We start from the raw sequence: 13608 nt of genomic DNA on the forward strand, positions 1-13608 counted from the left end.
CAAAGAAAAAACCAAAGTTTAACTCCTTTGTTACTGGAGGTGGTGTAGGTTCACCTTCTGCATCGTCATTAGCCAGCCCGGAACAATACTTCTAGGCTGGTCAGTGTCTGTTCTTTGCATATTCCAATGCACAGTATTGCATTCTTTGGCTGACAGCAGGCTGTAGTGGTTCTGATACTTGGAGCAACCTTTTAACATGAAATGCTTTCAGGGTTATTTACTTCGAAGAAAATTCAAAATTAACTTCATGTTTTAAGGCTAGAGTAGCAAAGCTAAAAGCATAGCTGATTTCTTTTCCACTTTAGCTATTTTGACCTACAATTTTAAATTCACTTTGAAATTCTGACTTTATTGAATAACCATTTGTGTGTTCTAACCTACAGTGTGAAATATTTGAATTAAGGTATTTAGACTGTGTACCACCTTATTCTCATTTGAGAAATGCATCTGCAATTACAGAGCCTGTGTAAAATAACACAACTTTTACAATGCTTTCAAAAGGGCAGAAAAATATGTATCTGATGTTGTCTACTGTAAAACTAACCTGGACTAATGTATTGACTACAATATTTCCTCGAGTCAGGGAAAAAAATGGTGAAATCCAAAAGTTCACTCTCAGTCAATTGAAATTGATAGATTACCCCCTAATGGATAACACACCTGCATTTTCAAACTGTTTTCCTGGCACTGCAGGTCCCCTCTCCCTTCCACCCCCAATCCCAGGTTGCTGAAGGGGTTTAAACCCCTTCAGTGGTTTACCAGAGTCCAGCGCCGATGTCCCGCGGCGCTGGTCCAGGGTCCGCCCACGCTCCTCCCCCACACGCGAATTAGACCTCCCCATAGGAAAGCATTCGAAAAAAAATGCTTTCAATTCTTCCCTATGGGGATTTTAGCGACGCTGGAGGTCCTCACATAGCGTCACACCAGCGACGCTGTAGCACAGAAAATCTGTGCTAGAAACCCGAAAGTGCCCTCCTGCAAGGTAAATATTGCAGTTTATGAAAACTGCAATATTTACAGTTGTAGGGTTAAGGGTAGTGAGAGTTGGCACCCAGACCACTCCAATGGGCAGAAGTGGTCTGGGTGCCTGGAGTGTCCCTTTAAACAAAATTGTATTAACTTCAGTTGTCTGAGAGTAAGTTGACATCATTGTGTTTATTGCAGGTGAATTCCTGGAACCTAAATTTTAAACCTATATGGGTATTGAAAGTATAAAATCAATGTTACTTGCTGCGTTAGAGTAATGGGTTCTTATTATTTATACATCTGTAAGTTAATGGGAGGATTCTTTAACATGCTGACCCCAGCTGTTAAACAGCTGTGTCCTGTCTGCCGAAGAGGCAAGGTAAATGTATGATCTGCTAGCCAGGTGCCAAACAATATTGTTGCTGCTGCTGACAGGAATGATTATGCTGGCTGGAAGGAGTAATTAACAAGTGCCATTTAATATAGTTTAATCTGCTAGTGCTTAGAAAATATAGCAACTATTTTTTTTATCACAATAAGGAATTTTAACAGATTTATCAAATTAACAGTGTATTTTTATCTGACAATTAAAATGAGACTATGTATGTTTTTGTATCTATAGTATCCTATTAAATATTTGCTAGTTGTAATGCAATATTATTTTAGTGTTCTGTCACAAACAAAATCTAATTGTAGCAAATTTAAAACTGAAAAGCAAAATTGATGCTGTAACAGCAAATTTAGAATAAAATATTAAAGGAACACTATATGGTCAGGAACACAAACATGTATTCCTGACCCTATAGTGTTAAAATCACCATCGAGCCTCCCTGCACCCTCCCCTCCCTTGCCTCCCTAAATATAGTAAAATCTTACTTTTACTCCAGTCTGCTGGTGCTGACTCTGCCCCTTTTCTGCCTGCTTGGTTGACATCATCAGAAGTGGTGATCTGAGCCAATGACAATGCTTGTTTTCCCATAGAAAAGCACTGGATTGGCTGAGACTGTCAAAGAGGCAGATCAGGAGAGGGCAGCACTAGCCAAACACAGCCCTGGCCAATCAGCATCTCTTTAAAGAGATGAATTGAATCAATGAATCTCTATGAGGAACGTTCAGTGTCTGCATGGAGAGGGCGAAGACACTGAATGGCAGCACTGCCCCAGGAAGCACCTCTAGTAATTATCTGTGGAGGGATCTTTGAAAAACCAGTGTCTGCTACAAAAAGCCTGAAAGGAATGATTCTATTTACCAAAACAAATACAATAAGCTGTAGTTGTTCTGGTGACTATAGTGTCCCTTTTAACAAAGCTATAATCACTGCTAGCAATTCAGTTTTAAAATATTACAATTTGATGTTTAGTGTATCGATTCTTTTATTATAATAATTTTCATTTCAAAGATGATGTTTCAGATATCAATAGGGTAAACAAACAATATAGCAATACTGACCAAATTGTGAATTGCTGGGAATTTTAGTCCAATATAGCTGAACTGCAAACATTCTCCAATTTAGCTCTTTTCCCAACTCTGCTGTTTGACCTGAAATTTGACATTTCCTGGTGAATTTCTGGCTTAGAAAATAAACACGAGAAAGGGCATTGTTCTGAGCTTCTTGTGTTTTTGTGTTTTTTTTTAATTCCTGTCTCTGAGGAGTTAATCCCTCCCCTAGACACACATACACCTCCTTTGATTAGTAATGCTTACTTTTGTTGAGATATCTTATTTAGTATGCACAGTTAACACTCAGCTGATGTTTTTGAATCCACAGAACAGTGAGCATACAGTTCTATTGCTTATTATAATTTTATAAGAAAATGTCATCTGAGGTATCGTAAGAGCCCTAAACTACCTCAAGTAACTTTGAAATAAACACATCTGATTTTAATGTAACAACACTTTTTTATTTAGCGTGCACCTCTGTATGTTGGAGAAAAAAAAAATGGTTATCGAAAATGCAAAAGATTTCAATTAAAGATTAATAAATGATTTCTATTCTGATTGGATGGCGTGATAATATTACACAGTGGGATAATATACATATGTATGTTATTGTCTCTCCGTGACTAGGATTGTACGTGTAGATCCAAGGAATAGGATCTTGAATTATTCAATTATCCTAATAAACTGCCCCATCAGAGACTCATACTTTACTCAAGTTACTCTTGTACATTCTTATTTAGTTCTCTCTTCCTTCACACTGCCTCCCTCTGTTCAATGTCCTTTCCATATCTCCCTTTATACACACATTTTACCAATTATATTTCCAACAGAACATCTTCATCTTTCAGAACCGTCTTTAGTAGCTCTTTCCCTGTGGTTATTAAATGCAGCGAGGATGCACTATGTTAAATATATTGCTCTGCAGACAGCAGCAGGCATTGCATAAAAAAGATAGTGATGCTATTTATATAATGCAGCTGAATTATTACATAATAATTCTTAAAGGAAAAGGGTGGGTGCAGTGAAGGGAATGTTCAGTAGATTGTCTTGGTGCAGTACATTCCTGTAAAGCTCTGACAGTTTGTACTGATGTTCTAATGACAGCTTGGTTTGAACTAAACAAGTAAATGGGTACGCAGCTCTGCCAGTCAAATATTTTAGTAAACTACTTTCCAGACTAGGAATTCAACGTGTTTCAAAGTGAATTTCATACTTTAGGCTAGAATAGTTGAACTTAAAAAAATGCTCCAGGTCAGTTCAACTATTTTGGCTAACATTTTAAATTCACTTTGAATTCCTGTCTCTTTAGTGAATAACACTTAAAGTCGTTTTTGTTGATATTTTTTGTAAATACATAAATGAGTTTTTATTTCTGTAAGAGCACTGTTTTTCAGAATGGGTTGGTTGGTAGGTAATTTGGAATCTGTATAACTGATATGCACAATTTTTTAAATCCACAGGAACCTTGGTTTAAAGGAAACCTATACACACAAAATCAATTATTGCACCTATTTTTGTTAATGTTAGAATTTATTTATTTCTCCTGCACTGTTAATAAATTGTTAGACCCTGTCTGAGCCTTCTGTGTGTGATTAAAGTTCAATTTACAGGCTGACTTGGGTGCTGGGCCTGGGACTCTTGCTCTGACATAGTCCCCCAGCATGTCGCCCGCTGAGCGTCAAGGTACTGTTTTAGTTCCCAGACAGATTTCTATTTTTTCTTTTTGTCTCTCTTCTCTTTACTATCAACTCACCACGCTTTATTCTTATTTTACTCTCTCAATGTGGGACACACCTTACCAGTCCATTTATGGGAGCTCCTTACTTTTATTAAGCTATGGTTCTATCCAATTGTAGACAGTGCATATTGTCTGAGATTTATAATATTTTTTTTTAATAAATGTTTATTTTTGTTGTGCTTCAGAGTAATAGTCTTGCTCTGTCCTCATAGCTGTAGCCAGTGGCGTACATACTGGGGTCGCAGGGGTCACAGCTGCGACCGGGCCCGGCCCACCAGGGGGCCCGGCCGCCCTACGACCCGGTATGTACGCCACTGTGGCCAGCCTCTTCTCCTGGGGGGCCCAGGAGCCGGCCACCTAAGGGCCCCCCCGAGGCTGGCCCTGGTGTCTCCAGCATCAGTACGTGGCGCGCGAGGGAGCTGAACAGGGAGAACTCAGGGGAGAGTGCTCCCTTGCGCGCCCGCCAGCCTGCCTGCCCGCCCGCCGGGTGACACCACTGGGCCCCAGGGAATCCCCTCAGCACTCCCAATGGTAGGGAGGCTGGGGGATTACATTTAAAAAAAAACGTGTGTGTTAGTGTTAGAGTGTGTGTGTGTTAGTGTGTGTGTGTTAGAGTGTGTCAGTGAGTGTGTTACTATGTGTGTCTGTTACTGAGTGTGTTAGTTTGTGTGCGTCTGTTAGTGAGTGTGTGTTTTGTGAGTGAGTGTGTGTCTGTCTCAGTGAGTGTGTATGTATGTCTGTCACTGAGTGTGTGTCTGTCAGTAAATGTGTGTGTCTATTAGCTAATGTGTATGCGTCTGTTCATGAGAGTGTGTGTGTGTGTCTTAAGCACTTACCGTGTTTCCCCGAAAATAGGACCTACCCCGAAAATAAGCCCTAGACGAATTTTCGGGGTGGGCTGCAATATAAGCCCTACCCCGAAAATAAGACCTAGGCATTTTACCTTTGCGGCCCGGCGGGACTTCCTTCTTCTATGAGGAGGGGGAGGAGCGTTGCGGGCCGCGGCATCACGCAGCGTGATGACGACGTGCGCAGCGTGATGACAACGTGCGCAGCGCCATCAGTCTGCCTTCACGGATCTTCAGCGGAAGGATCCATTCTGGGCGGTGAGGCACCCAGTGGTCTTTGAACTGTGAGTAGATACCGGTATTTTATGTCTGGGACTTAATTAATTAAAGGGGGGGGGGGTGAATTAATTAAAGGGAGGGTGAATTATTAAAGGGAGGGTGGATTAATTAAAGGGGGGGTGGATTAATTAGAGGGGTGTGGGGAATAATTAGAGGGGGGTGGATTAATTAGAGGGGGGTGTGGATTAATTAGAGGGGGTGTGGATTAGAGGGGGTGTGGATTAATTAGATGGGGTGTGTGGATTAATTAGATGGGGTGTGTGGATTAATTAGAGGAGTGTGTGGATTAATTAGAGGGTGTGGATTAATTAAAGGGGGTGGATTAATTAGAGGGGGTGGATTTATTAAAGAGTGGGGGTGGATTAATTAAAGGGGGGGTGGATTAATTAGAGGGGGTGGATTTATTAAAGGGGGGGTGGATTAATTAGAGGGGGTGGATTAATTAAAGGGGGGGTGGATTAATTAAAAGGGGGGTTCAATGTACATACCGGTACCGTAAATAAATAAGCCCTACCCTGAAAATAAGCCCTAGTGTGTTTTGTGTGACTAAAATTAATATAAGACCCGGTCTTATTTTCGGAGAAACACGGTACCTTTCTCCAGTGCCGGACTCCCTTGGCGCTGGGGATCTCTCCACCCCGATCCACCTCTCAGCTCCGAATGCGCATGCGTGGCAAGAGCCGCGTGTTGCGGCCCCAGCCCGCGCAGAGTAAGTGGGGCGAGGGGCGGCCCATGGATCAGTTTTCGCACCGGGGCCCTTGGGTTGTGTGTACGCCACTGGCTGTAGCAAGAGAATTAGTATACGTAGTTCAACAGTACAGGGCAGTCGATAATACAGCACATTTTTAATGTGATAATTTTTGATAACAACAAATGTGCCTAGTAGGACAATCTATGCTAAACAGTAGTGGAGTAACTGGCATATATAGGCGCCTGAAAGTTAGTACGAAATAAAATAAGTGCCTGTAGGAATACTGTAGGTTAGGTGTTAGTGGGAATACTAGTGTAGTATATATGTGTCGCCACATGCTTGGGATAATAGGTTGTAAGACCACTGGGTCTACACCACTGTGGATTATAATCGTATGCCATACTTGGTCACTGGTTCCCTAGGATGGTTATGAGGGTAGATGCCTATGTAGCAGATGTGTTTGTTGCCCTGTCATGGCCCTGGTAAGGCTGTTAGGTGATAAAGATCTACGGCTAGGTAAAGACATATCAACCATCAGATTGTGTCACGTCCTGTTCCGTTCTGGTCAGATGTCTGACCTTGGCTTCTGATATCCAGTACTCTTTTTACAATTCTTGTTTAGTTTTTCTTGTTTTTTCTGGTTATCTGTTCTATGTCTGGTTTTCGTTATGCTGGGTTTTCTGGGTTCATTCCTTTATTCCCTTCCTGGAATTCCCAGTCTCTTGGATTCCTTTAAATTAAAGTTTGGTTTTCGTTAACTCACCCATTCCTTTGCCATTAATCCTTTGTGTTTGTCTGTTCCTGCAAGCAGTGGTCTCATTTCCTTTGCAGGTAAGTACTGTGTGTGTTTTATTGTTGTTTATTTAGTCATGCATATCTAGGCAGTTAGGACCCACTATAATTGGAGTACTTTGGCGCAGTGGTGGGCTGCATACATCTTGGCCATTTATGTATGTCTAAATCTCCAATGTTTATTACATATATAGTACTTAGTTATGTCTCCTCTTGTTTTGCCTTGTATCTCTTGTCTCGTTTTATTTGTCTTGTATTTCCAGTTCATGTACAGTCCAGCCCTACCTGTCCTTGTCCTGTTTTTGTTTCCCTCATGTATTGCGTACGTGTTCTGGGTTCTGCTTTCTGTCCTGCTCCGGTTCTGGGTTCTTCTAGTCTTGTTCCGTTTTCTTGTTTGGTGCCTGTTCTAGTCTTACCTTGTTTCTAGTGCTGGATACATATCTGCTTATTATAAGCACCTGGCATCCGCTAAGCTGCATCAGGGCTCTGGTATGTGGGTGCACAAACGCTGGTGCTCAACATCAGGGGGAGTGTGGTTACCCTGCACCAGACCCTGATTGTCCACTTCCACGCTAAGCCTCCTATTTTCAACATCAGACACACTGGGGTCCCGGTCTTCAGACCGCCACCCGTGACAGATAGCATGTGTATCAGATCAAGCTGCGCAATCATAGAGCTACTGAATCTTAACATCATCTCCTAATATCCTAGCATAAGATATAAACTGTGACACATCATATTTGCACCGAAAGCAAGCAAATAAAATGGTGATCTGAATGAGCAAAAAGAAAATAAAAAACTTGGGGAGGCAAGTGAGTATTGGAGCAGTCAAGTAAGTGTCAAATTACGGGCTATCTGAGGGCTTTTGATATGCCGTCTCGAGTCAGCTGATGCCCTTGCTCGGTGGCAGATGAAGGAGGTTGAGAGGCAATACAAGAGAGTCTGAACAAGGCCACCACGAAGTCCTGCATCCAATGTCCACAAACTTGGGAGCTCACACTAGAGTAAGAGTTCTCCACTGTAGGGGGACGGCAGTAAATCCCGATGGTCTGTCGCTGCCTGCGACGATGGATTTTCGGCGTCTGTTGTCGATGCACTGGGATCGCATCCCTGTTGGTCTTCGGCCCGGGTAGGCCACATGTGGGTGCTTGACAGGCGTTGTTATACCTGCTCATGTGTGCCTAGTGTGGTCGTGTTAGTTTCCTGCACATGAGGTGGCAGCGTGTCTGCCATCTTAGGGTGGGCTGCCCCGTCCAGTGGAAAAGTGGTTACTTCAGCCAATATAACATTGTCCCCTGGAGGGTGGTGGTTGTAGTAGACCACAAGGTACTTCATGAGATACCATGGCATGGGTATATGTGACACAAACTTCGACATATGCCATAACATGTTTTTGAAGGGATGGGCAGCAAAGCTTCTCAAAATGAGTTCCATTGTTTTGTGGACCCCAAATGACCCATGGCTTTGGTATAATAGAAGTCTGAAGGGTGAGCCTTCTATCATTTGGTTGGATATAGAAACTGTCTTTTGGAGTTTTTAGAGAGGTGCTATTCTGAGCCCAATAAATTAAGCTCTTTTAGAAACTTTGAAATATCTAATTTCGAAATGGAACTTAAGAGGGTGCAGGCCAATGATGCCAAGGAGACCAGGTCAATGTCAAACAGTGACAGGGGACTCATGGAACCATAACCACTCCAGTAAGCTGTAGTGGTTATAGTACATACAGTATAATACCCCCTTAATACAAATGTTTATATTTTAAATTGATGTAAGGCAATGTTTATACAGTAGATGTGCTTTAACTGCTGAAAGTGCTTAATTATGGAGCAATCGCTGGCCAAAAAGGGTAGAATTACTGAGTACCTGCTCTTAAAAATAAATAAGTGTAACAGAGGCCACTTATGATACAGCAATATGGATCTTTAGAATACTTGCTTTAGATTTTTATTTTGTTTTCACCTTTGTTTTATTTATCTTTTCTAGAAACACCTTTTGCATCCCCTATACTATGGTTTATATATATTTGGACCAATGAAATATCATCAATACAAAGATCTCTCATTCATGTACAAAGTTAAAACTTAAATAAAAACATACTTATACCACTGAAATTATTCCAAAACTCCAGTTGACAGTGAATGCATCATACAGAAAAGTAGTCTAAAACCCCAGCAAGTAATGTATATTATGCAGAATACAATTGATATTACATGAGGCTATACACTAACAGAATTGTTCAGAGTTATTTAATAAAGTGAGAAATTATGCGAGTTCAAAGTGAAATTCAAAATGGAAACCACTCAGGGAGCAGAGTTGACTTCAGATATTTTGGCCCTAAATTTGGAAGTCGCTTTGAATTCCTGTCAATTCTCACTTTAGTAAATAACCTTGTCCGTGTGACATAATTCTAATTAGTTCTGAATGGCAAAAGTAGACAAAAATCTGATCTGGAGAAGTTCTCCAAATCAGCCATAGTGAAAGCATGGCTATTTTTGTTAGTAGTTTGAGACTTGGGACTCTGTATGTCAAAAGGAGACCACTAGGAGGCGTAGCTGAACCGATTTAGAATTCTCCATTTTACCATAGTCACCTTAAGCTAAGTGTTTTTTCACTCATATTGTCTACATGTTGGTAAAAGTCTTTATTTTTGTCAGCTTATATCCACATTAGTTGTGGACAAGTCAACAGGACTTTTGACATATGAACATACCATCTGTGTTTTGTACGTTTAGCTGGTGTATACACCAATGTCAATATCTGGGTCCAACATAGTTCTTTTATTTATTATCAGCACTGAGACAAATCTCTTTGTGTAATTACGCTCACACTGTTAATAAATAAGGTTCTGGGTTCCTTATCACTTTATGAAAGACAAACTGTCGCCTCACAGATTTATGAACAGGCAAATAAAACGTATAGTGTGTTTACCTATCTTCTTATATCCTGCTCTGTTAATTGAACTTTAATCAAACACAGGATGTTGCTGCAGGCTCTAGTGGGAATTGAACAGAGCAAGAGATAATACATATTTAAGATCTTTTTCAGGAACGCTGTCATCACAGCCAGGGGAGGTGTGGCTAGTGATACATAAACAAAGTGGTTTAACTTTTCAGTGTTCGAGAATTAAATAGTGGGGAGACTGTAGGAGCATTATCTATACTAAAGATTTTTTTTTAGACAGAACTGGGTAATCCCTAAATCCTGGACTGTTAGGGGGTACTTGAGGACTGGGTTGGGAACCCCTGATCTATACCATGGCTCAAAATAACCAGTAAAATTTGAGGAATATAAGGAAAGAAGAAACTAACTAACTAACAACAACAACAACAACAAAAACAGAATAGTACCATCTAATAACAGGGGAAGAGGCAAGAAAAAAAATCCATAGTCTAATCTGAGATCCTAATCAGGTATGAATACAAGGATGAATAGAGCACAGAGCTACATAACTGGAACCAACACCTAGCAGAAAGCCACCAGAGTGGAGCTATAATTGAGTAACATAAGGAGAACAAACCATAGAGGCCATAACTATAAAGAGAGAAAGGCTGGGGCAGGAATTAAAACAGGGACAATCAAAACCAGTAACAGAGAGCAGTGCTATGTACTAGTATTTGACTGAAGGTATGGAGAGATGTAGTTATGGAGAACATGGGTGTTGAGGGTGAGATAGCATCTTTGGGATGGACTGTTTTGTGTCTTTTAATGGAGGGAGAGCTAGGTACCGATATGATTGTGGTGAGACTAAACACAATAAAACTTTCCACAGTGCAAATACAAAACATTACTCTTATGTACCACCTGCATATCTCAAGTTAGGCTTTGAGAAGTCCTTCTTCATCGCAGAAACTTGAGAAGTCATGTTTCCTCAGATATCCCAGAGTTCCCGGCTTGACAAGCAAATGAGCACCGTCAGGCATCATGTTTCAGATTTCATACTGCAATTGTGCAGATAATCTTAGCGTTTTTTTTAAAACCAAAGCATGGACAATGATCCAAAAATATTTTATGGGCCTCATCAACATGGCTCTGCTTCTGGTCTCGAAGTTAAAGTCTCCCTGAGAGCATATAGCTATGTATTGAAAAGATTGTGATGAGACAAAACCCCCTCTCCAGCATACAAAGGAAAATCGAGCTGAGGAAGAACCTGGCCTCGGCACTGGAGGTAAGTTTTAGCTGTTTAATTTTGGGAAGGAGGAACCAGCATACCAAGGGTTATTTAACTACTGTTTTTTTGGTTGAAATTAATTAATAAAAATCCTTCTTTTCCTGAAATAAAAAAATAAAAAAATGAAAAATCACTATTGTTCTTATCTATAAACCAGCATCAAGAAAACCTCCTTTTGCAGCCTCATTTGCCCTCCCTGGAATCATCAACTTGGTGGCTTTTGTCCAATAAAAAGATTTTCATAGATAAGCATTGTACACATATGTACAATCCATGAATCCAGTGCTTCTCATAGAGAACCATTTGACATGCATCCAGGGTCTGTTGTCAACATACTTTCCACGCCAACATGGATTCTGTTATTGGATGTATTTTAGTCTAAAAACCCTGGAGGCTGTCTGATTGATAGCCACTAAAGGCATGATAGTTGCAATACGTAAACAAAGCTGCTTACCAAAAAGTTATTGTTTTCATTTGCAAGGCTGCAAGTACTGCACCTACACACCAAAATCACTGCATTAAGACTGGGCCTTTAACCCCTTAAGGACCAAACTTCTGGAATAAAAAGGAATTATGACATGTCACACATGTCATGTGTCCTTAAGGGGTTAATGCACTAAAATTTGGTTTCCCTGGATGTCCTTAAAACTAGCATTTAGCTGCCTCATTGTCTGGAAGCCTTTCTATAATTGAAGAAACCATGAATTTTGAGCTCTACCTGAACAAGAATGTCCTTCAATCAGTCAGTATTTGAAAGTGAAGTGTTTTTGTGAACCAAGAGCAAGCGAACATCATTATGGCTCAAATGTAACCTGTTCTCAATCTTCATTAGTTTAAAAAACAAACAAACATAAAAAGCCCAAGTAGTTAATACTAATAATTTCACTTCATATGCCCAGCATTTCTCCCTCTTACTAACAGCACACAGAGATCCTTTCTCTAATCTAAAAGTACTATTGCACAATATGTTCTAACAGGTTTCTGGGAGTTCCAACAAATGCTTATGTGAAGAGCTCAGCAGTGATATATAAAATAAATTGGAAGCAATGTCCTTAAAGAGAGGAGAGGTGCTGGGAAGTCAGTGTGAATGGCGAGATAATATATTGTCTTGGACTCAAAGTATCCATGACTTCTACTACCATATTACCTTAAGGCATGGCAATAATTACTGCCATCCCAGATAAATCTAAACATTACTCCTATTGAGGCTTCTCATCAATGTAAAGTGGGTTACGGGCAGGATTATTTACTGAAACCTGAATTTCAGCAAATGAAATCTAAATGGCAAAATGTAGGACTAAAGCTGAGTTGGAGAATATAATGCGTGTCCCCTTTTGTCCAGTATGTTTCTCCATTAATTCTGTATTATCAATATGTCCAATCCATGCTGAATAGGATCAGTCCCATAGCATTATTATGGCCAATGTCACATTTCACTATGCTGAGTGTGAGTCCGGAGGCATAGGAAGGGTTAGTCAAACACTGCAATTTAAAATTGGTCAAAAATTTTACCTGGAATTCATCTGACCATAAAATCTGATATTGTTGCTCAGCTACTTTTATCCTTTATGGCAAACCCCAGCCAGTAATTGAGTTGGAATGTTTTGAGTAGCAGTTTCATATCTTCAGTGTAAGAGATCGTTGCTCTCTTTTGTCGCTTTTCTTACAAGTCTTCTTATTTTTCATGCTGAATTTCGAGGTGTTAATAGGTGCTAATATATGTATTTAAAATACAATTCTATTAAGTTTTCTACATTGATCTCTAATTTGTGCATTTCCCATCAAATCTAAAGCCTCAGCATCAATTATTCCTTATAACATGGCGCAAATTCAATGGGTCACATCTGGAGGCCAGGTAAGTATTTCTGTAAAAAGACAGTTTCTTTCATCTGTGTAACTGGAAACTCCCTCAGCACAAGTGATAAAAATTATACGTGCAAGAGATGAATTTTTTTTTTAAATATAATAAATACATATTCCAACATGAAACCAATGTCACCTTAAAATAATTGAGTTTGTATATCTTGTTTATAAATTATCATACAGTACAAATTTTCAAAGGACAGTTTGAAATTCACCAATATGAAATAGACAGGAGATCTGAATACTACACACATACATGTCATAGCTTAAAGTAGTGCACTTCGTACCCGAGCGGTTCATGCCAATAGGAAACCTGTCACTGGATAAAAAAAACCATCCTAGACCCTCTATAGTACAATCCCCTTCTTGACCACATCCACACTTCATTAACCTGTCCACCTCAGTCTATATAAGGCATCCCAAACTTGTGTTATTTAATGAGAAGTTCCATGCTTTGTTGGCCATCTAGTCCATCCAAAGATATGCATAAGTTGTAGGACATCAACATCTTGGGGCACCAGAGATTGAGATCCCGTCTCTAAATAATGATCTCATTACTTCCTATTATTCCCACCACCACACCAAAGTACCCATTACCCCAATTTGAACCTATCTTTCCAGTTCTGATCCCTAATATTGAGTTTACTGCTCAGTTTTAATGTGGTTCTCTTTTGACTGTATAATTAACATACTCACCACTCAAACTGTGTTATTACTAAACTATATTAAAAAGCCCTGGGTAAAGCTACTATAGGAGAATGTTAAATAAATAAATAAATAAAACAGCTGTGTACGTGGAATTGTTCCTGTAGCTTTGCCAATT

This window comes from Pelobates fuscus, chromosome 2 (genome assembly GCF_036172605.1).
Source record: "Pelobates fuscus isolate aPelFus1 chromosome 2, aPelFus1.pri, whole genome shotgun sequence".
Classification (NCBI taxonomy): domain Eukaryota; kingdom Metazoa; phylum Chordata; class Amphibia; order Anura; family Pelobatidae; genus Pelobates; species Pelobates fuscus.